This window comes from Pelobates fuscus, chromosome 9 (assembly GCF_036172605.1).
Source record: "Pelobates fuscus isolate aPelFus1 chromosome 9, aPelFus1.pri, whole genome shotgun sequence".
Taxonomy (NCBI): Eukaryota; Metazoa; Chordata; class Amphibia; order Anura; family Pelobatidae; genus Pelobates; species Pelobates fuscus.
In genome coordinates, this window is record NC_086325.1 from 145026674 (window position 1) to 145053203 (window position 26530).

Here is a 26530-nt window from a genome sequence, read left to right on the forward strand (position 1 = left end):
AGCACTGCAATGCTTTGAGTCACATGATGTAGTGCAAAAATAATTCTTTGAATTTCTTCACAGATCTTAGAAATTAAAAAATAACAAAAAAACAGTATTTTATCTTCCTTTAAGGCAAAACAAAATGGCTGCCTCCTTTGGTATTAATGTCATTTTTTTTTTGTCTGCTCATTTCTGAAAACTACAAAGCGGGTGAGTGCAGGTGAAACAGTAACACCAGAAAAAAAGAAAAAAAAAACGTTATTTTTTTAACAAAACAGCGAATGTTCTAATATTTATTCTACACGATCTGTAAAGACATTCCAAATAACCTTTTTTTTAGATTCCTAGCTGTTTTGTGACCTTTAAACCAAGCTAAGCCTACGTAATCCCTTGTATACAACAAAAATAACCTTTTTAACCATAGGCCTAATTCACGACTGGATTTGAAACAGATTGTTTGAAGGCCAATTACTACAAGTTCGTTAGCCAGGTATACTGGGCCCAAACTGAGAGCATTGGACCAAACGGTTGGGGGGAGAATTAGATATCTTGGCCGGCTGTGCTTTTAAAGCACAAAAATCAATACACCTTGGAGTGGAGAGCGAAATGAGTCTCTTGTTGCTGAGCAACAAACTGTTGCCACATTACTCGTCTATGGCTTCCCGTATTATAAACTACAGGCATCAGATACCTTTGGTAAGCTGGCTGATTGATTCCTGCTGTCACTGTACAATAGGGGGACATGATTGGATTTAGACTAAAGCAATTTAAAACCACTTCCCTCATTTACCTTACACCTTCTAACTCCCATAGCGTTCTACTTAGTCCAACAGCAACAATCTCCCGGTTGGCTACAACGTGCTCCATTTAACAAGGCAATGTTGCCTTCAGAACCTCATTGACCAGAGAAGTTCTATTCAAAAGAACCTGCGTGAACACAAGTCTGCCTTCCTAGTGTTTGGTGATTGCAGTGTTCCTGAATTTACTAGGACAATGTACAGTCCATAAGACTAATGTTAAAACAGGGGTTATAATATTTCGGAAAACCTCTCCAATATTTATCACATGAAGCTCTCTGTAGAAGAGGTCCATGTTCCGCTGACTGTCGAGGTGTATAGAGGCATTGCTATCTTCAATTCTGACTTTATTCTTCGTGAGATTATTTCCACTCTTTTCGATAAGCATAACATTGTCTTGGCAGCTTACCAAGACGTTCCGCAAGAACAGTCACTGACAACATGGAGAGAAAGTCTGCCTCTGGTTTAATATACTCCTGGAATAGTTTACACTTTCATTGCAAGAAACCATTTACTAATGGTACTAGTCATAATATTTATCTTTCTAGATTCCGTAATTCATATTTGTCAGCATAGGACGCCATGAAAGCAGGTTATGGGAAGGACAGGGTTATAGGGGGCATGCCAGTTAAGCAGCAGGGGTGGATATGAAAAAAGGGGGGGCATATCAGCCAGCTTGGCATTCATGCTTGCCAGGCTGACTAGCTGCATAATTGCCAACATAAAAAAAAATTCCAGCAGCGAATTAGGTCAACAACAGCGAATGAAGTAAGCAGGTTATGGGAGCTTTAATCATTCCTTCCAACTGTTAGCCGCACGCAGCGCACTCATCTTTGTTGCTTATTTGAGGTATTACCGATTATTTAACTCAATGGGCTAATTACACATATTTTTAAAGGGAATGTCAAAGTAAATAGTACACTTTTACAGGGTTATTCACTAAAGTGAGAATTGTTGAGGATTCAAAGTGAATTTCAAATTTAAGACTAAAATAGCAGAGCTACTCTCCAAGTCATCCTTGCTACCAGTTCGGCTTCTTTAGTCTTTAATTTGAAACGTGCTTGGAATTCCCAGCTGTTATCACGTTAGTCAATAACCTTGATTGATTACATTTCTTTTAAAATTCTGGATGTCAAGAATCTTACAAATGTCAATCATTACACTAGACATGATTTAAATGCTCCAGATAGACAGCATTTAGAGCGTAATGATGCTGGGACTCATATGTGTATAACCATCACTGCTGCAAAGACGTGGCATAAAGAAGAACATATAGAATAGCAGTGTACCCACATTTTTAAAAGATGAGCATTATACCTGCATGTTTTTCCAAAGGTTTGGTGACTCTGCAGTCATAGAAGAGCAGCATCTCTTTTTAAAGAGACATGCCAGGCACCACAACAACTTAATCTAAATGTTGTTTTGGTGCCTGGCATGTCCCTCCCCCCAGGCGGCATACGACTTCTGAAATATTGTTGTGTACCTTTTCCAAGCCAGTTTTGTAAATGTAAAGTCACGTAGTGGCCGAGAGCGTCTGCTGCCCGGCGGCACTCAGCACTTCCTGAAACTGCAAATTCAGAACCAAGAAGCTGCCTAGGTGGAGTGGACATCACCACTGGAGGCAACTTAGCATTCGATAGCGGTTGAACCCCTTGAGGTAAGAGTGCTCCCTGGGCCTCCTGGCACCATAATAACTTTATTCAGATAAAGTTGTTTTGGTGCCTGAAGTGTCCCTTTACCTCTACTTTATAAAGAGAATCTCTGCATGAGCAGTGTGGTCAGGAGAGCTCTCACTGAAGTGAGTGGAAAAACTCACTGCACTACGGTGAGCAACACTTCCATCGAATGTGCTGTGTTCTGGCATGTATATGAGGTCATTTGCCGCACATGCGCACAAATCATTTATCAGCAGGGAGATCCAGTTACATCCACTATAGCAGCTCTCCTAGATGAAAACATTATTTAATAACCCCCTTAAGCGACAGGGTTTAGGTCCATTTTTTTCTTAGAAAGTTGATCTAAGCACAAAGTTCAGGTTACGTCTTCAATATATTCTTACAATATAATACAATACAGTTATCATTTATGGCAGGTCATATCAAATAGCAAAGAGTTTGTCGACTAATTTAGGAAAGACCCCAGGTACAGGATTTCCCAACACAGTATTAGATTGTCAGTATAACAAGCACCACATTTAGGTGGGGTGAGCTGGGTGCATGATCCTGGCCCTGCACGTTCAGTGGCCTTACTTTGATTTTTGCTAAATATCCCTCCATGAGGGGCACTAGAGTACCGGTGTTGCATGCCTGGTGGTCTAGTGGCTCCAATGCAAGATGTACACCTCTCTTAACGCTTAATGATGGGGACACTCCCTGTCTCATGTCTCACAGAAAGAGAAAGGAATGTGCAACTGATTTATGTGCATAGCGCACACTCCACCATGGACTAAGGTTCCCACTCCAAGGTAGGATGTATTCATCATGGGGGACCTGGGATATCGGTGGGTGAAGGGGCCTAGATCGCTGCCACTTGCGCATGCTCAACAGTAGAAAACAGAGATCTATGGAAGGCCCACACCATGGAATCTCATGCATTCGCTATAAGACATCATAGGCATCCGTTGTCTCCACTGCCTCATTTAAAAACAAAGTCGTTTCTTCTTTGCCTCCTATCTATCTTCTGAGATGGAATTTTATAGAAATTCTAAAGTTTAAGTGCCAATTTAAAGAAACCTAGCTGAAGAATATTAGAGATAATGTCAGATAAGGCATAATACCTGCTCTGGTAAGTTACCTTTAAAGAAAGGGTTAAACGGCCACTTGTTAAAGTTTTGACTGACACGCAGACTATAACTTCAAAAGTAAAAGTTGTCAATTTTCAGTCATTTAGCACATTGATGACCAACGACAACTCATGCTCACATGGAATCTTTTACTTTAACGGTAGATGAATAGGACCTTCTACCATACCTCCCGACATTTCAATGGACAAAGAGGAACACTTTACATTTTAGGGATATGAGTGGGTGTGTGGCCAGGGCTGTGGCTATGTGAAATTTGAGGTGACTTACTAATAACAATTTATCCAACTAAAATGGAATTTAGAGCAAGAACATTGTATCTTATTTACACAGACTGATTTCTAAACACATTGATTGTAGTTTAAAGACACATTGCTGGGAGTATTATTGCTGTGGAGCTCTGTTACACAATCAGACACACCAACAATGGTGTATGGAATTCATAGAAAAGAGGAACAGAAAAGAGAGACAAGAGGGATCTGGGCCCAAAATAAGGACTGTCTGTCCCAAATAGGGTCACTTGGGAGGTATATTCTTTGTCCAAACAGAGTACTAAAAAAAACAAGATTGCTATGCTGACATAAAATAGTGATAGATACTTTGCCACTTTATCACGGTTATTCACTAAAGTGAAAATTGTGGGGAATTCACAGTGAATTTCAATGTTAAGTCTAAAATAGAAAAAGTCTAATTTTTCCAGTTGGACTATGTTGGTCTTAAATTTAAAATTCATTTTAAATGCACTTTGATTTCCCCACGATTCTCAATGTAATGAACAACCTTGTATATTTTTCTGGACTATACTTCCCAGGATGCTCAGCCATCGCAAACCCTGGCTAAGCACAAGGGGGAATGTGATTTACAGCCATTTGGGGTGCCAGGGTTAATCATCACTGACATAGACCATTATGGGTTAAATTATAAGCTTCTATCTGCAACGTGGTTTTGTACAGGACCACTGTTCCAATAAAATAAATATAATTATTGTCTTAAGCAGCCTTGTTCTCCATCCATTATACAGAAAGACATGTTTCGCCAAGTAATTTTATATATTAATTCTAGTGCTTTACATTGATTATACACCTAAAAAAAAATGTTTTGTTTCATGCACAGAATTTGCACTATACACATAAATGCTCATTAAATAAGTATAGCTGTTAAATAATTCATGATACAGTTAATAATTAAAGAGTAAGCAATTGCACGCCCATTTAATACTTACACAACCTGCGAGAAAGGAAGCCGCCAATTAGAATATCAGGAGGTAGATGGTAGAACGGACGTGGTGAAAGACAAATGTCCCTTTAATTCCATCAGTCTGCCCTTGAGCTGGCCCTTTCTTTCTGCAAAGATTCTTCTCATTCATATGAGCATGCCGTACACCGTGCTACAGCCACCGCCCTTTGAGAGCATCGAGCTGTGTAATAATCACAGAACACTAGCAGCTGCTATCCCCCCGGGACCCTCTATAGACAACACCTCTTTCTGGGCCCGTCCGTCAGCTTTTCCACCTGTGCCCCTGCTGGGATCATCATCTCGTCTCACAATCTCCCTCCGCCAGGAGGACATTTGTAAACACTTTTCATCCCACCGTGTGATTAGATACCATTTATTTGTTACATTAGCTAAGCAAGTGATTCATCTAGGAAAGTCTATGTAGCTCATGTAATACACTTAATGCAAAGATCGCATTACCAATAAATCAGTATTTTGAGGATTAATTTCTATATACTGAGAAACAATCATCAGAGCAGTGGTTTCATATTCCAGAAATACTAGTCAGCAATCTGGGAGCTGTTTCCATTATCAGATGATCTCAGCCGTTTCCAGTATCAGATGATTTCCCTGCTGATACAGACACAGCTAGATCGAATTGGATATAAGAGACTGACTACAAGTAGACTCCGCTGGGTCTGCAACCAACTGCAGGGAGACACAGCTTAGTCTAAGGATCTGGTAGTCCCAGGTGGGTCTAAGAGACATAGCTCATCTGAATCCAACTTGATTTAAGGAATGATACACAACTTGACATAGATTGGTCTTGGAAACAAATCACAGCTAGATCCAAGTGCGTGTGAAAAACCGGGTACAGCTTTACCCAACTGGTTCTAAAGAAAAGAAAACTTAGAAACCTGGTTGGATTTGAGGAACAGAACAGACCAAATCCCAGCTGCTGTGCTGGATTATCATAGGGGCTAATGGAGCTGAGGCTCCAGGCCCATGTCCATATTTGATATTTTTATAACTATAATAAATATATATATATATATATTATTTGTTTCTACTCTTCATGTGCTCTCACTCTATAATGCTGTGTAGGGAATTAAGTATGATAATTTAGGAGGGGTGCAAGGGAACAAAACTTGTGTGGACTGGCTGACCCTAAATTAGTTAAAGGGCACTGCAGGCACCAAAACAACTTCATCTAAATAAAGTTGTTATGGTGCCAGAAGGCCCCTGGGAGCACTCTTACCTCAAGGTGTTAAACCATTTTTGAATGGCTTAACCCCAAAGTTGCCTCTAGCAGCAATGTCAACTCCTCCACAGGTGGCATCCAGCATCTGAATTCTCAGATTCAGGAAGCGTGGAGTGCCACCAGGCAGGAGTGCCACTGATTTAGTTTAGTTAATAGGGAGTCACTGATTGGCTCAGAGTGTCAGCTGACCACTCTCAGCCAAGCAGTGGTGCCCCTGCCTGGCAGCACTTCACACTTTCTGAATCTGAAAATTCAGAAGCCTGATGTTGCCCTGGGGGGCAATGGACATTGCTGCTGTAAGCAACTTTGGGGTTAAACCATTGGAGAACAGTTTAACCCCTTGAGGTAAAAGTGCCTACAGGGGCTTCCTGGCACCTTAACAACTTCATTTAGATGAAGTTGTTTTGGTGCCAGGAGTGTCCCTTTGAGGTAAAGCTGACTTTCCACACTGTGTCAATGTTCTTTCAGCCTCTCTTTAAAAGTGTAGCATGTTCCCTTTCTGCCACATTGACTACATCCACCTCTTTCTCTTTCCCAGACAGCTTCTGCCTTCTAGTAAGAAAGGAGTGGACAAGTGAGTGCCGAGGAGAGAGGATTCCGAGTGTGTGACTAGTGAGAGAGGGGATGGGAGCTGTGGGGTCTGTAGGATGGACAGATAGACTGGGATTAAAGATGAAAGTAAGAGATTAGAATAGGGATTTTTCCTCTGGCACCACCTTTGCCTGATACAGAACACTTTGGAGGTCTGAGTGTTTTTACATTTTCTGTCAATAATATTCTGCAATTAGGCCCATTGTAATCGTCAGCACTAGGCCCAATAGGCCCTTAATCCACGCCTGCCCCAACTTCACCTTGCTAGGTGTAAGGTACAAAACAAAGCTTGATCCGCTTGAGTCTAAGAAACAAAGCACAGGTATTCAAAACTTGGTTTAAGGACCAGGGTACAGCTTACTAACGAACAAACACAGTTTGATATAAGTGGTTGTGAGAAATAGGGCACAGATAAACCTAACTAGTTCTACATGCTAGAGCATGGTTAGAATTGGGGCTATTGTAGATTTGTGCACAGCGATAATGTTTGGTTTGCCAAAGTGATATGGTTGAGAATATGAGAATATTTATTTCAGAAGAATTTTTGTTGAAAATGTTTTGGTTTCATTTGAAAAAATTTGGATCAATCCGAAAGTTGCTCGGAAAGGCCTAAAATAAAGGGAAAAAGGTGCCTAGTGTGACCCTTTAACAATGAAACCAACCCTCAAACTGTTAGCAATTCAGAATTAACCAACATGGTTCGCTATTGTTCTATTCTGTTGATTCTAAATTCGGCTGAAGTTCGATTTTAAATTTCGGAAATTCAAAAGGACACCAAGTTATTAGAAATTCTGATGAGTTTCAATTTGGACCAAACCGGATCTCCAAGTTGTGTCTATGGAATGAAGCACCTAAGAAAGGTGGACATAGATCTACATACTGAACATTGCACGTTAGAAGTTCCCAGTTCGTGGTTGAAATCCTGCATGTGCTAAGAATTTTTGTTAATGCATCAAAATGAGACTGTAAGCCTTATGGACAAGCACACACATAACAAATTGATATCATGCTATAACTACAAAAGATTTACATCGAAAACATTTTTTATTTCCAGTGATTCAAATGAAATGTGCTAACAGCGTGTTTGACCATTTTTCCTGAAAAAAGGTTGCACATTTCCTGCCAAGTATTAATTCATGTTCAACCTTCTCACTCCCAGTGGGCCTACTGAAAAAGGTCCATTCAAAACAAAATGTCACTTGAAAAATGAAATGCCTCACCCTCAATCCATTGGAACACCCATAGCTCTGCAATTTCATTAATATTCCAAAGAGCACCTTATTGCACCATAACCCTCCTGTGTCATAAACTGGAAATAAAGCAGGGAAAGGAGGGGTCTACTCTATATATGCCTTCCGTCTGACTTTGAATTATGTTGTCTTGGCAGCAACTTTGAATTATGTTGTCTTAGCAGCGACCGGTGAAATCATAGGGCGAGTCACCCTGATTTTAATGCATTTCAGGCATTGAAACGGAATAGTATGGGTTCAATTAACTCTTCGAATTAAAGAATGATTATGTCACATCAAACTAGCAATTGAAGATACTGTATCAAAATGTTTGATGATGTTGGCTTTTGTAGCATACATTTTTGGAACAACTTTGTAACGTACCAGTTTACTCTTTGTTCATTTTGGTTTCCAATAGTGGAATATCCCATCTATTTAGCAACAGCAGGGCTGTGTGAAACTGCCAAAGCAGGCCATTCTACATTGGCATAAGGTCCACAGGGACCAGATTGTAGTGACAGAATGGAATGTCGTTGGTCGTTATGAGGTTATATTTTGCATTAGCTGTTATTGAAATCACATATATTAAGGCTAGTTACTGGTATTTTTATTAAAATATACAGCATGACTATAAATTTCAATTTAGATATCGGAACTCTTAAAGCATCACGCCAACAAAATAAATTTTAAAAAAATTGGAAACTTCTGCAATAAATGGAAATGTTTTAATCAAATTAAAAGCGGCCACAAGTACGCACAAATAAATCTGAAGAAGCTGTAACAACGAAATAGACAAGAAACAAAAACAGCACATCGTACATTAACTTGTGTGACAGTAAATCAATGGCACACTGACACAATATGACAGATGTAGATGGCAACACAGTTAACCCATTAAGCACTAGGACAGTCAGAACCACATTCAGCAGTTATAGAGTCAGGTCTGTGTGGCTCCTGTACTAAATCTCCTGTATTAAACAAGTAAATCAGTGGTGATAAGGCCCAAACTGGGTTCTCATACTATTTTCAGTATGTCCCCACTGGCAATAGACCCACCAGTACCTGTGTACAATAAACTGAAAATATAGCGACATTGCTTCCTCCAGTCCAATAGAGGCTCGTTTAACTCTAGGGAGAGAGAGAGACCAGTGAAAATATTTTGCAGAATCTACATTAGTAAATGTAATAATAAAATTAGAGAATGAACCAAAAAGTCTTTAACATAACTCGGGTCCTGTTCAAAAACAGGTTAAGAATCATTGCTATATAAATTCATCAAATCTTAAATTATGAAAATATAGTTATACAAGTGCTGAAACAATTTGTGTGTGTACGAAATAATATTATAATGTGACGACAAATTACTGGTGCAACTGTGATCACACGTGGAACTAAGCGTGGACCTAATCTCTCAAATCCCACCAGCCAAAAATAAACTAAACAAACTAAAGTGAAATTGCATACAAAATATATATGAGTATCCTCCTAGACCAGAGGGAAAACAAATAAAAAAATCACAATCATCATATGCACAATTAGTGAGATACACAGATACATAAACTATAAAAGTAGTGATAAAATTCTTTGTGGTATTAAACTCACAATTACTTGAGCCTACATAAATACCCAATGGCTTAAACATATGCTCATTAATCCTTACTGTAAGTGATCTACTGGTCTTTCCAATGGATTGTAGTCCACATGGACAGCTTGGGAGGTATATCACATCGTAGCTGTTGCAGGTAATAGCTGAATTAATTTTATACTTAACTATAGAATTAATTTCTTTTAAATAAAAACTTTTTTGGTTTAAAGGTCAATTCTATCTTCAACTTAGAGGGACCACGATTGGGACCAAGTTTGCTCTCAGTTATGCAATCTTTTTATGTCCTTTTGGGAGAAAACACTGGCTTTTACAATGGCATGACTGGGTAGCAATCTTAATCCTTTATAAAAGAGTCATAGATTACATGTTTTTTTATTTGGAAAGGTGATCAAGATTCATTTTTTTTTTAACTTAAAGGGACACTATAGTCACCAGAACAACTACAGCTTATTGAATTTGTTCTGGTGAGTAGAATTATTACCTTCGGCCTTTTTGCTTTAAACACTGTCTTTTCGTTGAAAATGCAGTGTTTACATTACAGCCTAGTGATAACTTCACTGGCCACTCCTCAGATGGCTGTTAGAGATCCTTCCTGGGTTATGGCTGACTAAAATGCATCCAAACATTCAGTATCTCCTCCCTCTGCATGCAGACACTGAACTTTCCTCATAGATATTAATTGATTCAATTCATCTCTATGAGGAGATGCTGATTGGCCAGGGCTGTGTTTGAATCATGCTGGCTCTATCCCTGATCTGTCCCCTTGTCAGTCTCAGCCTATCATATGGGGAAGCACTGTGATTGGATCAAGTTACCACTTCTGATGATGTCAGCAGACTGCTTGTTTTTATGAGTCAAACAGCATGCAGAGTTACAGCTTCAGGCATGAATAGAGTAAGATTTTGCTATATTTATGGAGGCATTAGGGGCCCAGGAGGGCTAGATGGTGGTTTTAACACTACAGGGTCAGGAATACATGTTTGTGTTTCTGACCCTATAGGGATCCTTTAAATAGCTGAGGTATCAAATCAACCCATAATATTAGTCGCAATAAAGTTTAGTTTTTGGATTTAGAGATTTCCATAAAAATAAGAATCTTAAGACCTGTACCTTTAAAAAAAAAATATGTAAATAGTTTCAACAAATGGAAAATATGACCATTTTGGATAACGGTTATGATAAGCAATCTGTGGAAAACCAACTTTCCACAGTTAGATAAAAGGATGTGAATGTTTTGTTAATTTATAAAGATTAAAGTTGCTAATTTTGAGTCTAACAGATTCAAAATAATTTTAATTTTAAGTCTCTAATTTATATTTTTATATAATTCGGGGGAAAAAACGGGAATAGTATATGTTATATATAAAACAGATATTAATGAGCAATTTTATTAATAAACAGAAAGAGGATTGTTTAAAAAAAAAATGAAAAAGGAAATAACAAGGGCCTTTTTTAACTGTGCATGTTGCAGGATATGCAAAGAAAAAATATTATAAATAAAAAAACAAGTATTTACTTCCACTGTTACAAAAAAAAAAGAGCATAACATTAACTGTCTGTACAAATACAGACATGAAAGTTTGCAAAACTGTACATATTTATCCATCCATCACGTAACAATATAACAGAACAATATTTATACTGGCTAGCCCAGGGATAGGCAACCTTCGGCTCTCCAGATGTTGTGGACTACATCCCCTATAATGCTCTTACACACATAATGCTGGCAAAGCATCATGGGAGGTGTAGTCCAAAACATCTGGAGAGCCGAAGGTTCCCCACCCATGGGCTAGCCTAAAGTTAGCAATAGGATTGCTAAAGTGTGTCTTCATACACCAGCTGCATCATGGGAGATTGAAGGAACAGGGCGACTGGTGTTCCCGGCACATGATAGCAGAATTCCTGGAGGTGTTACATTTTAATATGTTGTTAACGAGGGCGAGTGATGAATGAATATGAATCCTGTTTTTTTAATGGCCAGTTAACTTTCACTATCTAAATGTTTCCTGCTGTGCCATCGTAGAGCTTCTGTGGTAATGGGACTGAACCACTGCTTTTGCGGCTGTCCTGGTACGGTGCCCGCTATCCATTGCTCACTTTAATTATGTTGAATTTCCTCTGTGGTCAGACGTTTACTTCATAAAGGATATGGAAATCATTGCAGATTAAAACACCTTCTTAGTCCCTCTGGGTGGAAATAGGATTAATGGCATTGTTCAATGAGTCTTATTGAACAATGCCATAATTCACTAAACAGTGTATAGTCGTGAAATAAGAACTGGATTAGAAAACCATAGACCATAATGATCAGGCCTGGAATATGGCTGTTCACCTATATTGGATACATCTGCAAATGTGGCTCTCAATTCGCCACCGACCTGTACATGTGACTGATGTAGTTATGTCACTTGATGCGTGGAACCCTCTGGGATATCTGGGTTAATTTAGAACAGGCGTTTCCGACTTTACAATCTTGCATTGCTTGTATTTCCCATAACCCTTTGCCAGCTATATAGGGACTGGTTTTCCAACTTCCGTAGGCCAGGGTTTGCACTACTGCTATAAATGAAGTGTGTAGTCACAGGGTGATAGGGATACATTAACCACTTCCTCCGTAGACTCTACATGGTCCTTGTTATCTGTTCTCTAGGAGGTGCAATCACGGCTGACATGCTTAACATATGAATTGGTCATATCTGACAGGGTAGGACTGTTCTAACATATGGCAATAAATAACGTCTGTTCCTGCTGTAGCTGAATGTTCTATGGCAATATTTGGTACTCCTGTGACTAAAACAGGCTGCAGCAGCAAATGGAATCTGCTTCTGTGACTGAATGTTCCGGGGTAATAAATGTAATCTTCTCCTTTGGCTGTATGTTGTGTTGCAAAAAAAATGGAATCCACTCCATAAGCTGAAAGATATGTTTGAATAAATGGAATAATTTCCTCTTAATATTCTGAGGTAATACAATTAATAGTAGAAAATGTTGTCACAAAAAAAAATGAACCTGTTCAAATCAAATCTGTTCCTGTGATGCTCTGTGGAAAACAATGGAATCTGCCCATGTGGCTGAATGTTGTGTGGTAATAAATTGAATTTCCCCCTGTGGCTGAGTGTCTGTGGTAATAAATAGAATATGCCCCTGTGGTTGAATGTTCTGTGGCAATGGATAGAATCTGCACCTATCACTGTATATTTTAGGGTAATAAATGGAATCTGCCCCTGTGTCTGAATGTTTTGTGGCAATAGATGGAATCTGCCCCTGTAGCTGAATGTTCTGTGGTAATAAATGGAATCTGCCCCTGTGTCTGAATGTGCCCTGGTAATACATGGAATCTGTGATAATAAATGTAATCTGCCCCTGTGGCTGAATGTTCTGAGGTAATAAATGGAATCTGCCCCTGTGGCTGAATGTTCTGTGGTAATAAATGGAATCTGCCCCTGTGGCTGAATGTTCTGAGGTAATAAATGGAATCTGCCCCTGTGGCTGAATGTTCTGTGGTAATAAATGGAATCTGCCCCTGTAGCTGAATGTTCTGAGGTAATAAATGGAATCTGCCCCTGTGGCTGAATGTTCTGTGGTAATAAATGGAATCTGCCCCTGTGGCTGAATGTGCACTGGTAATACATGGAATCTGTGATAATGAATGTAATCTGCCCCTGTGGCTGAATGTTCTGTGAAAATAAATTTAATCTGCCCCTGTGGCTGAAAGTTCTGTGGTAATAAATGGAATCTGCCCCTGTGGCTGAATGTTGTCTGGTAATAAATGGAATCTGACCCTGTGGCTAAATGTTCTGTGGTTATAAATCGAATCTGCCCCTGTGGTTGAATGTTCTGTGGCAATGATTAGAATCTGCCCCTGTCACTGTATATTCTGTGGTAATACATGGAATCTGGCCCTGTGGCTGAATGTTCTGTGGCAATAGATGGTATCTGCCCCTGTAGCTGAATGTTCTGTGATAATAATTTGAATCTGCCCCAGTGTCTGAATGTGCCCTGGTAATACATGGAATCTGTGATAATAAATGTAATCTGCCCCTGTGGCTGAAGGTTCTGAGGTAATAAATGTAATCTGCCCCTGTGGCTAAATGTTTCCTGGTAATAAATGGAATCTGCCCCTGTGGCTGAATGTTCTCTGGTAATAAATGGAATCTGCCCCTGTAGCTGAATATTCTGTGGTAATAAATGGAATCTGCCCCTGTGGCTGAATGTTCTGTGGTAATAAATGGAATCTGCCCCAGTGGCTGAATGTTCGGTTGTAATAAATGGAATCTGCCCCTGTGGCTGAATGTTCTGTGGTAATAAATTGAATCTGCCCTTGTGGCTGAATGTTCTGTGGTAATAAATGGAATCTGCCCCTGTGGCTGAATGTTCTGTGGTAATAAATGGAATCTGCCCCAGTGGCTGAATGTTTCCTGGTAATAAATGGAATCTGCCCCAGTGGCTGAATGTTCTGTGGTAATAATTTGAATCTGCCCCTGTGTCTGAATGTGCCCTGGTAATACATGGATTCTGTGATAATAAATGGAATCTGCCCCTGTGGCTGAATGTTCTGTGGTAATAAATGGAATCTGCCCCTGAGGCTGAATGTTCGGTTGTAATAAATGGAAACTGCCCCTGAGGCTGAATGTTCTGTGGTGATAAATGGAATCTGCCCGTGGCTGAATGTTCTGTGGTAATAAATGTAATCTGCCCCTGTGGCTGAATGTTTCCTGGTAATAAATAGAATCTGGCCCTGAGCCTGAATGTTTCCTGGTAATAAATGGAATCTGCCCCAGTGGCTGAATGTTCTGTGGTAATAAATGGAATCTGCCCCTGAGGCTGAATGTTCGGTTGTAATAAATGGAAACTGCCTCTGTGGCTGAATGTTCTCTGGTAATAAATGGGATCTACCCCTGTAGCTGAATGTTCTCTGGTAATAAATGGAATGTTATCCAGTGGCAAATTTAATGTACTCCTTCTGATGTCACCTGGTCCCTCAAAACTATTTTAACAACTATCTAAACTCACCTTGAATAATGGATGCATACTCTGCCTTCACCATAATTATATCAATTTCATAATTTCTACAAAATGTAATTAGTACTAGGACAGTTGACAAGATGAGCTAAACAGTATACCAAAATACGTATTTATTCTTTACCTTATACATTTTTTTTTTTACTACAAAGCACATCAGAACTTGTATAAAATATAAATGAATATGTAGCCCCATGTAGCCGAAGCACAGCTTAGCGAAAAAGGACCTTGACAGGGGTTAGGAGGCGGGTTTAGGAGGAAGCGGCTAGGACTGGTGGGTTGTAGGAAAAGGGGGTTTGTCTATTTAAATAGGTAGCCATTTTGGAATGAGCACTGTTAATCTCCTACCTGGTCGAGTTTATCCTACCCGCCCTCCCTAAGAGTTGTTTAAATGGGGGTTATCCCGTTTTGTCACAGCGGCGGGATAGGGAGCTGAGGAAGAGGAAATAGGCTCCCCATGAGGAACGTGATGAACATGGAATATTGTGGTCACTGGTGGTTGGTAGGTTTCGAGTCCTGGAGGTGGCTCAGAACCTGGTGGGGTAGGGGTACCCGGGTATACCCCTGCCGTGGTTACTTATGGTTGGAACTTAAATTTGTTCATGTTGGAGTAAGGTTAAAAAAAATGTATATATATATATGTGTTAGTTATGTTGGGGTCATTACCTTTTATTAAAAGAAGGATACGGATGCGAGGGCGGAGTATGGGGGCAATGACCCATGTTTATATGTTAATTTATTATTATCATTATTACGATTGTTATTATTACTTATTATTATCGTTATCATTATATGTTTAATAAAAGCTATGGACAATTTAACCCATATACCCTAGTGTCAGCGTGTTATTGGGATAGGTATGTGGGTTTTTTTTGGCCAAGGTTCCGACTGCCCATATGGTGACTATACACCAGTCATGCACAATTTATTAGAGAAACACACAATGTATATAACCAACTATTGGTGACATATATTCACATAGAAGTAAAAAAAAAACGAAATTGGACAAATTTACATAGAAACTGGGTCCGCTTTTGTTTGATGTAGAAATATTGGAGGGATATAAATAATGGGCCTTTATGGTATCCTATGTCTTGTAATCCTTGAAATAAATCAAGCAGAATTTTTGCAGAATCTAAAATATTACCTTTATTTTAAGTATTTTATTATTATTATTATTATTATTGGCATTTATATAGCGCCAACAGATTCCGTAGCGCTTTACAATATTATGAGAGGGGGGATGTCACTATAAATAGGACAATTACAAATAAACTTACAGGAACAATAGGTTGAATAGGACCCTGCTCAATCAAGCTTACATTCTATAGGAGGTGGGGTGTAAAACACATTAGGACAGGAGATATGATAGCATATTTTTAACCTGCTCATGGGCAATTGTGTGTAATCTGCACCTTTTATGGGAAAGTAATTTCCACAAATGCCAGCATAATGTGAAAGAAGTGTCTGTATGTAGCTATGTTGTCACATACAGTACATCTATTTACCAGGGTAAAACCAAGAATTCAAAGAATACAAGCTGCATGTACAACATCATGCCCCAACTACCCCAGTACATACTGCAGCAGTATGCTCTGCAATTATTTGTATAATAGCAGAAAAGCTGGGGGGGGGGGGGGGGGGTAACATCACATAAAGTCTCTGTTCGCGGGTCAGAGAGAATGACCACATTCCATACTCCATTAAGAGGAGTAGCAGAACAAGATAATCCATAGCTACGTAAGACATTTCAATCACATACAGAATCATCTGCACACGCATGCATGATTGTACATGAGCTGTCTAAATCAGATACACCTATTCCCTACTCTCTCCTCTACAGTCTTTATTTCCCAATCCACATTCCGAGAATTATTACACTGCCTGAATGTACACTCTAGTTCTGCTCTTCTAAATAACTGGCTTTTATTAAAGGGAAGCTTTAAGCATATAAATTGCTTCATCCTAATGAAATACATTTGGGTCATAGATGTTGCCCACACAGTCCCCCTGCTGAAAACATTGCCATTGCTGAGAAATGGCCCTGTTTATGTTTTGCAATGACCGTGCCTACTAATGGCTGTCAAACAGTCCAAACTCAAATAGTTTAAATAATTAAATCTATTTGATGCCCAACGACAACATGCACATTATGCTGACGCAGGATGTATCCTGTGTTCAGTGCTTCTCAATGAGAAACACTGGATTCAATAACTGTGAAGCATTGAATTGGGAGACACATCTAATTGTACAAAAAATTAGGCTGATGTAAGTATGTTTTTTTTAATGTGTTTGTGACTAACTGAACCTCATCAAGAGCTCTTGGAGGCGGCTGCTTGCCAGTCTCCTGCCTCAGGACTATGGGCCCTGCAGCATACCTTGCCCAATGCACCTTAAAAGGCTCTGTTCATATGATTTATGAACTTTTGTACTCCAGAAGGAGAGACCAACCGTTAGCCGTGATTCCCTGGAACTGTTTTGGGCATAGGACCATGTGCATGGTCGGTCAAAATTATGACTTCCATGGAAATCCCGAACCCCTGAACCGATATGGGTGATTTTTGGATATGTTGGTCCCCCTGATCGGGCTATCAGGGGATATGACTTTTGTGGGGTTTCGATTTGTTTTGTGGGTACATTTGGGTTATTTTAAATATATGTTTTCTGTGCCTGGAGATAATTGAGTTTAGTACAGTTCCCAACTCTTGTAAGAGCTATCCTGCTATCCTCTCTGGAGTAGGATAGGTCTTCTCACTGGGAGCTGGATATAGGAGTTTGGTCCAGGGTGAGAAGGGACAGCCAAGCTGCGGCGGCAAAGGGACTGTGGTGGTTATGATATCTGTTAGAGTCCTTATAGTACTCGGTGATACTAGGAAGCATCAATTGGGGGATGTACCCAGTTAGGTTGCCAGGCGGTCCGTCACAGTGTTTTGTTTTGTTATTTTATGGGAGGGAGGCATGACGTTTTTAAAAATGGGCCCAGTTATCTAAAATAAAGAACACATCTGATGGAAAACAAAATGTATAGCTTTACTAATTAGAGATTTTTTTTTCCCTTTAGGCTACTACATACAGTGATATCACAATTGCACAGACTTGGCTTAAGAATCCAACAGCAAAAACATGCCATAGTCTTAGAACCCAAATCTGCCCGTAAATTGAATTGGAAATATAACATTTTTATTAACTGTAAATTAGTAACAAAACATTAGCAGGCAAGAAATATCATGTGGAAATAATGTACAAACATTTTTTTAAGTGTATCTGACAAGACACAAGTTTACATTAAATTAAATAATATGGTTTTACCTATAATTCGTACCAGCAGGAATGCTGTCAAATGTATACATTGTGCAAAAAATAAAAATATGGTCACTTGTGACAGCAGAGAACAGAACACTCCTACGGACGTGCTCGCTCTCTGATACAGAAATCCTTCTGTTCTGACTCTGATACACTAGCAATGAAGACAGCATGTTGAAGTCAAAGGGACGTGTACATTGCTTAGAGTAGTGCTTTGAAGCAGGACCAATCATTTTTGAGGGGCAGATGTGGGTAGATGGTGTGGATGTTTCATCAGTTACATTAGACACAAATGATATAATTTGTTCTAGTTGTAAATGGTCTGTGGGATCCTCCAGCCTCTATATCCAGTAATGAAAATATAATCAAAGAATTACTCCAACCCTTTTTCACACATTTTTTTTTTTTTTAGAGCTAACAATGCCCTGTGTGGCATTGTTAATAGGTTCCCCCCTTAACACAAACAAACAAGCTTTAAAACTGATTTGCAACAAAGCGTAGGACAAAGTTCCCTATGCTGATCTCCCTGCCCCGTTTGACAACAGCAGAGGCCTTGCGCGGTCCAATCACAGGCATCTTGAAGCCTGTGATTGGACAATTTTGCCCGCTCAGAGCGCATATGTACTCTATGAGCAGGAGAGGGGTGAGAGAGAGAGGGAATCTAAAATTAAAAAACAAACATACACATGATTGAAGCAATGGCAGGAGGTGGGAGGGAGTGCACAATTGGAAAGAGCAAGCGGCCTTCCCCTTGCAGGCGCACTGCCTGCAAAGGAGAAGATTATTACGTCTGTTGACAACGCATTCTGCGCACTGATGACATAAGTAAAATATGCACAGAATTGACATTGGGTAGCCCGGAACAGACATCCAGGCTGCCAGTGGCACATGTCCTAAGGGCATACAAGTGTAAATATCTCTGGATGTGCAGTGTTTCAAGCAGAAACATTGCACATCTAGACTCCTACCACCAAAACCACTTCAAATCACTGGTTAAGGTTTGCAAGTCAAAGATAATAAACACACGTGTCAGAAGTGTGAAAGCTGCTAGCCAGGCTAATGTAATGCATATGAAAAGTCTGAATTTTCTACTTGCCTGCTAGATTTTCTTATACATCTCAAATGTGAGTTACCTAATTTACATTTTCTATCCCGCTGCGCATATTGGATTTTGTATGACATCGGAGAGATTATGCGTGTAGCTACAGTGCCTTAGAATCTTCATCGTGCATTTAAAACACAATCATTTCAAGGTCACATTGCTATATATAAAAATAAAAAATACAACATTTGTGTCAATGCCGTGGGGTGTGTTAAAATATTAGCCAGTCCCTGCCGTCTATTGAGGAGTCACTAGCAGTCTGTTATTATCTTGGATTCTAACTCACTCAATATGTACTACATGGGTTATCAGTGGACCCCCAGACCTTTCAATATGGTCTTTAGAAAAAAAAGAGGTCTCTAGGAAATAATCTCTTAAGATTCTTAAAATCTAAAGATTTCAGGCTTTTGTATTTATATTAGCCTGCCATGAAGAAATCAAATAGATGATAATAAGTTCACCTTTATACACCTGTGCATTTGGCAAAATCGCTAGTATATATATATATTTGATACAATGTATTTACCTGAAGACATCTTTCTCCACAATCATAATGCCTTCCAGCAATGGTCAGGGCTACTGCATATGCAGGTGCCACACCTACAAATAGGCACAGCACTCGCTATTTTAATATAACTGAGAGACTGAGTATGTAGCTGACTGAGGATGTAATATTTATAGTCTTTAGTCCTGTGCTGTGGTTAAGGCAGAAAAGATGAAAAACCATGAAAAAAAAAAAAACTATTATGGGAGTCATTGTAAAATTTAGCTAGTGCAATAAATGCGTGAAATTTAAATCTCTATAACGTGGCATCAAGACACTTTTGGCATGACAGGTACATTTTAAAATTAAAGGGACATGCTAAGCCTCATGACAACTACAGCTTGAGAACCTGCTATGGGAGAGAAGGTTTTGAAGATGGGTCTCCCTATCGTTCACAAGCTGTCAGAGGCCTCCAAAATAATGCAGGAGCGACAATTCTCCATATGCTGAATTCCAGCAGTGTCTAGACTTTGTATGCTGGTAGAGCACTAAAGAATTCTGGGACCCTAAATACGACAATAAGGCAAAGTGGTTATGGTACTTAGAGTATCCCCTTAAATTATCAGTATATGTTTGAATGTTTGTTATGTGTTTAATTATTAATTATTGCAATGATCCATTACTCCCAAAATGTCAAATTACCAAACTAGGACACTTAAGTTACAAAGCAAAGTGTCTGGAGCTTTGACTGGGGTTGGGACATTACCAAAAATATCTATGGCAATTTCTAACCTAAAGATAGCTATTTATGCATTAGGACAGGGGTTCCAAAAAGTTTGATCCCCAGATGTTGTAGAAAAACAACTCCCATGATGCTTTGCATGGCTTTAGAATGCCTTAAGAATGACAAAGCATCATGTAGTTTAAAAAACATCTGGGGATCTACCTTTTGAGCACCCCTGCATTACAAGATATTAATTAGAACAAGAAACAGGTATTCTGCCAACAACATAAATAATTAGAGCATATGATGTTTAGTATACCAAATAAACGGTTAACTATGATTTGGCCCTTTACATTGAAACTGTATATATAACAGGCAAAGAACAGATTTATTTAATAATCCGGTTAGAAGATAGAACGAGACCTGTGTATAATTGTAATCAATCTTGCCGTAGATTCCACATTTGTAGAACTATCCCAGTGATTATTTTAACACGCTGCCAGAGAGGATAAGGGTGTGTTGCGTGGCAAGTTACTGTCCTGTAATGGTTAAAGATATCAAATAAACCACAACGATTTCCTGGTATCTGATATTTGCTTTATATTTGAATGGTCTGCACAAGCGCTCTCTGTGTTATTAATGTCACGATCAAATGGCTGTTTTAGCCCAATTACATAGAAGGTCTTTGTACCATCAGCAGTCTTGCAAGATTTTTTTCCCCCACCCTTTTTCCCAACTCTCAGTTCCTGTAATAAGGGTCAACCCATCTCCTTGGCAACAAGACATATTAAGACATACTTATCTCAAACGAGTTTTACTTATTGGGGAGCATTAACATTCAAATCTAGAATTACCTAGTAGAAGAAGCACCTGCCCACCGTTTAAAAGTCTCACCTTTTGCAAGGCAACCCATCCCTGATATAAGCCTCAACTATTGTTTCTCTTGGACATATGATGTTTTTTTTCTTTAGATGGCTACCCAAGTCATTGAGCCTAAACCTCACTTGTTGTCAGGGAGACTCTAAATAGTTACACTGCTAAATTGTAATGAGATTGCAAAAACATTCAAGCCCATCAAATACAACCTCTCACACACCCCTATCTGTTGCGGATCCAAAAGAAGTTGAAAACTCAAATTTGAACTTGTTTCTAATTGTAGCACCAAAAATGAAACAATTCTTCTGGACTCTAAAATGGCAACGGTATACCATACAATGACCATAAATACAAACTATCATATCATTCAATATTCTATTGTTCCAAAAGAAAACCATCTTTACCATTACATTGTGCTTCAAAAGAAGAATGCATACTCATTTAATATAGTTCTTTGGACCATTTTAAGTCTTATACAATGATCAATATAGGATATAACTATGAAAGTCAAATCATAACTCAATAAATAATAAATTAAAATCAGTAGAATATTGATAAAGTGATAAAGTGATAAAATACAAGGTTTCCCCCTTGCTTGATAAGTACGTACTCGAGAAAAAAAAAAAGCAAGAATTATTCAATATAGGAAAACCACACCTAACTAGATGGTAGTCTCACCCAACATATGACATTCAACTAAGAAATGTAGCCTCACTTTATATTGTATTATATTTAGATATATCCCTGGTAAATGTACAATAATATCACTTACACCAATTTCTATAGTTATATGTATATTTTTATTTTTAAAAAATTTAATTATGGGGTCCCACCCATAATTAAATGCAGCAACACCACAATTATCATCTCTTCTAAAGTGATCCCCAAAAAGAGACAACACAGAAAAAAAAATATTAGTTATGGATGGAATTTAAAAAAAATTCACATAAATTGTCAATATAAATATATCAATAAGTATATATCAGCTTGGTTATGCCTTTCACAGACTATTGATATAAATGAGCCCATCCCCCCAATCTGAGCATCTGCTGACGTCACTAAGTGCCTCTATCCCCATTTTCTAGTTTCTAGATATCAATTTAAAATAAATATATGAATAAATCAAAGTATCTGCAGAATATATAACTACTAATTAACAATGACCTATGCAAGACCAGCAATAAAAAAAAAAAAATATATATATATATATATATATATCAGTCGTTCTCAGACATTTAATTCCAATATACATTTATATCTAGAAACAGATATATTATTACATGCAAAAAAAAAAAAAAAAGATACATTACATTTTTTTAACATTTCATTTAGAAATACGGTGTAACACACATGTGCATAAATATTGCATGCCAGTATATTATCTTATTCAAGGCTACTTCTGCTCTATAACATATGTCTTTCCATACGCCATGGAAATAAGATACTAAATGATATTACATAATTTCTCCTGTTATCTTGCTTTGCAGATTGCAGGGCTCTCATTCGCTGTGTGGGTTATAGATGGATTTAGACAGAATTTCAGAGATGAATCTCGCACATAAAAGGAGAGGTGACGAACAAGGCAGACAATAAGATAGCAGTCAGCATGCAAATCTGAGGGTTCCAATCTGCTCATTTACATGCCCCGAACATGCAAAATCTACGCATACTACACTATGTTCATCCTTCGTTCTCCACGTACAGTAAGCCTGGTTGGTAGAGGATGCATAGCAGCCTACCTGGTGCATGAAGGAACAAAAGGGATTTGAGAAGCGTGCCTCCCCTCCTTGTTCTTAGTGCGCTGCCTCTGAATAGAGCAAAGGAGAGAAGCAGGAGGATTGCAGCTGTGTATCTAACAGAGGCACAATCCTACAGTGATCTCATCAACTGAGCCTAGACTTTCCGCTCCTCCTCTTACTGATGCTGCAGGGCACTGACTACGAATATTTACAGCACAATTCACTCACATCCTATGGAAAAAAAAAAAGAGAGAAAAAAAAAAAGTAAAGGAATACAGCTGGCAGAGCGGTTATGTTCCTGTACCTGCCAAGATTTGGGCACAGGCATTTCGGAGAGATGCACAAACACAGAAGCTGAGTGAGGGCATTTAATGATCCGGCACTCTACATTTGGCTAATGACTCTATCCATTATTTAGAGCGTGCTGGTGAAATCAGAGAATCTGTTCAGATAGTTCACTAAAAAGCCATTGGGTCCTTGCTTATGTGCATAATTGATACTTTGGATAATGTACCTTCCATATAATAACATTAATATTTCCCTGCACTAGCACAGCTACCAATACAAATAAGCTTGTGCCTTCAGTAGCTTGGGGGCTCCAAAATGAAAAGCGTGCAGCAGATTGCTTTGGTCACTATCACACGTCATTTTGTTTTAATACAAATATATGGTTTATCTTCGTTTATTATCTTACAGATGTCCAAGTAGGTAACGATGTAACAGAGAGGACCACATATAATTTGGATGGATAGGACTTTGACCTGGATACTTGTTAAATCAATATTGCCACGAAATAGACTTTGTAGGGCTAATTCATAAGGAGTAATTCTGGAGTTCTAAAAATTGGGCAGTTGCCGTGGAAACCAATGTAATATCCTTGTTGATTGAGCCACTTATAGGTGCTTCAGAATTGGTTCTTATAATAAATCCAAATTATTTTTTTTAAGGCAGGCTTGCACCATACAAAAAGCATTCAGGGCTGTTTTGAAACACAAACATGGATTTGAGATTTGCACGTCAGGAATTTGAAATTAATTTAATATTTTAGGCTATAATAACGAACATTATAAAAAAAAAACATTGCTGATGTGTTTTTTTTTTTTAGAGATTATAGATTTTTTTTTAGAGATTTGATTTGAATTCCTGACACATTACACTGTAGTAGGATAGGTTTGCTTGTGTGATGCAAAATAAAGCTTAGTATATGGATCAGTTAATAACTGACACTATCACTCCTTAAAATCTGATATAAAAGATATAGAATATAGCAGGGAGCATAAATACAAAAGAAAGAAAGTACAAAGATCAACATTAGTGATGTACCGAACTTTTCGCCGGCGAATAGTTCCTGGCGAACATAGCATGTTCGCGTCCGCCACCGCGGGCGAACACATGCGGTGTTCGGTCCGCCCCTATTCGTCATCATTGAGTAAACTTTGACCCTGTACCTCACAGTCAGCAGACACATTACAGCCAATCAGCAGCACACCCTCCCTAGCAGACCCTCCCACCTACTGGACAGCATCCATTTTAGATTAATTCGGAAGCTGCAACCATTTTTTATTTTTTTTTCAATTTATTATTTTTTTTTTTTAGTGCATATAAATGTTACAAATAGATACTTCCCCCAGACACTCTGTGTTACTGCAGATACTCCCTCCAGACACCCTGTGTTACTGCAGATACTCCCCCCAGACACTCTGTGTTACTGCAGATACTCCCTCCAGACACTGACACAGAGCAGAATAGGGACTGTTCCCCCTACATAGGGTCACTTGGCAGATATGGATTGACACCTATCCTAAGGATCCCTGATAAACACTGACACGGAGCCCTCCATGGGTGAAGATGGATTAATTTTTTTTGTGCTCGGGTTTTTTATTTTATTTTTAAGTTCGACGGGTATGATGGCTTTTTATTTGGCCTTTTTTGGGGCTAAAAAAATTAAGATTTTAGAAGAAGAAGACGTTGAATAGTAAGTTGAATTTTACTTTACAGGGTAGTAATTTTATTCCCCCTTCACTATTTTTTAGGGTGAGGGGGGTAGGTAGGGGCTTTTTTATTTGGTTGTGTGACTAGTGGCTTGCGGACACACACTGCATACACACTATACACACACTGCACACACTATACACACACTACACACAATATACACACACTATACACACAATATACACACACTGTACACGCTATACACACACTGTACACACTATGCACACACACACAACACACACTGCATACACACTGCACACACTATACACACTGCACACACTATACACACACTGCACACTCTATACACACACTATACACACACTACACACACTACACACTATGCACACACTGCATACACTATGCTCACACTATACACACACACTACATACACACTGCACACATTATACACACACTACACACACTATACACACAATATACACACACACTGTACACACTATGCACACACTGCACACACTGCATACACTATGCACACACTATACACACACACTACATACACACTGCACACATTATACACACACTACACACACTATACACACAATATACACACACTGTACACACTATGCACACACTGCACACACTGCATACACTATGCACACACTATACACACACTGCATACACACACTATACACACTCTACACACACACTGCACACACTATACACACTATACACACACACTATACACACTCACTATACACACAATATACACACACTGTACACACTATACACACTCACTATACACACAATATACACACACTTTACACACTATACACACACTGCATAAACATACATTTAAAAAAAATTGCAGCTGTTTTTTACATTTCAAAGTTGGGGAGGGGGGTGCCAAATAAAGGATCCGCCCCGGGTGCCAAATGCTCCAGTATAGAGGGGAGCCATGTTACTCTGTATATAGAGAGGAGCCATGTTTACACTGTATATAGAGGGGAGTCATGTTACTCTGTATATAGAGGGGAGCCATGTTACACTATATACAGTGGAAACATGGCTCCCTCTATATACAGAGTAACATGGCTCCCTCTATATACAAAGGGGAGCCATGTTTACACGGTATATAGAGGGAAGCCATGTTATTCTGTATCTAGAGGGAGCCATGTTTACACGGTATATAGAGGGACGCCATGTTACTCTGTATATAGAGAGGAGCCATGTTTACACTGTATATAGAGGGAACCATGTTTACACTGTATATAGAGGGGAGCCATGTTACTCTGTATATAGAGGGGAGCCATGTTACTCTGTATATAGAGGGGAGCCATGTTACACTTTATACAGTGGAAGCATGGCTCCCTCTATATACAGAGTAACATGGCTCCCTCTATATACAGAGGGGAGCCATGTTTACACGGTATATAGAGGGAAGCCATGTTATTCTGTATATAGAGGGAGCCATGTTTACACGGTATATAGAGGGAAGCCATGTTACTCTGTATATAGAGAGGAGCCATGTTACTCTGTATATAGAGGGAAGCCATGTTACTCTGTATATAGAGAGGAGCCATGTTACTCTGTATATAGAGGGGAGCCATGTTACTCTGTATATAGAAAGGAGCCATGTTTACACTGTATATAGAGGGGAGCCATGTTACTCTGTATATAGAGGGGAGCCATGTAACTCTGTATATAGAGAGGAGCCATGTTTACACTGTATATAGAGGGGAGCCATGTTACTCTGTATATAGAGGGGAGCCATGTTACACTGTATATAGAGGGAGCCATGTTACTCTGTATATAGAGGGAGCCATGTTTACACTGTATATAGAGGGGAGCC

General features: G+C 39.0%; 1 protein-coding gene across 4 annotated transcripts in view; it reads right to left on the minus strand.

Moving 5' to 3' along the window:
- L1CAM (L1 cell adhesion molecule) overlaps window positions 1-22904 on the minus strand; it is a 173296-nt gene extending 150392 nt beyond the window's left edge. For 2 of the 4 annotated variants that reach the window (XM_063432660.1, XM_063432659.1), the window contains exon 1: window positions 22732-22904. The gene's annotated coding sequence lies outside the window, so the exon portion shown is untranslated. The remainder of the gene's footprint in view (window positions 1-22731) is intronic. The other 2 variants (XM_063432661.1, XM_063432662.1) reach the window with 1 other exon arrangement.
- Window positions 22905-26530: the final 3626 nt, after the last annotated feature.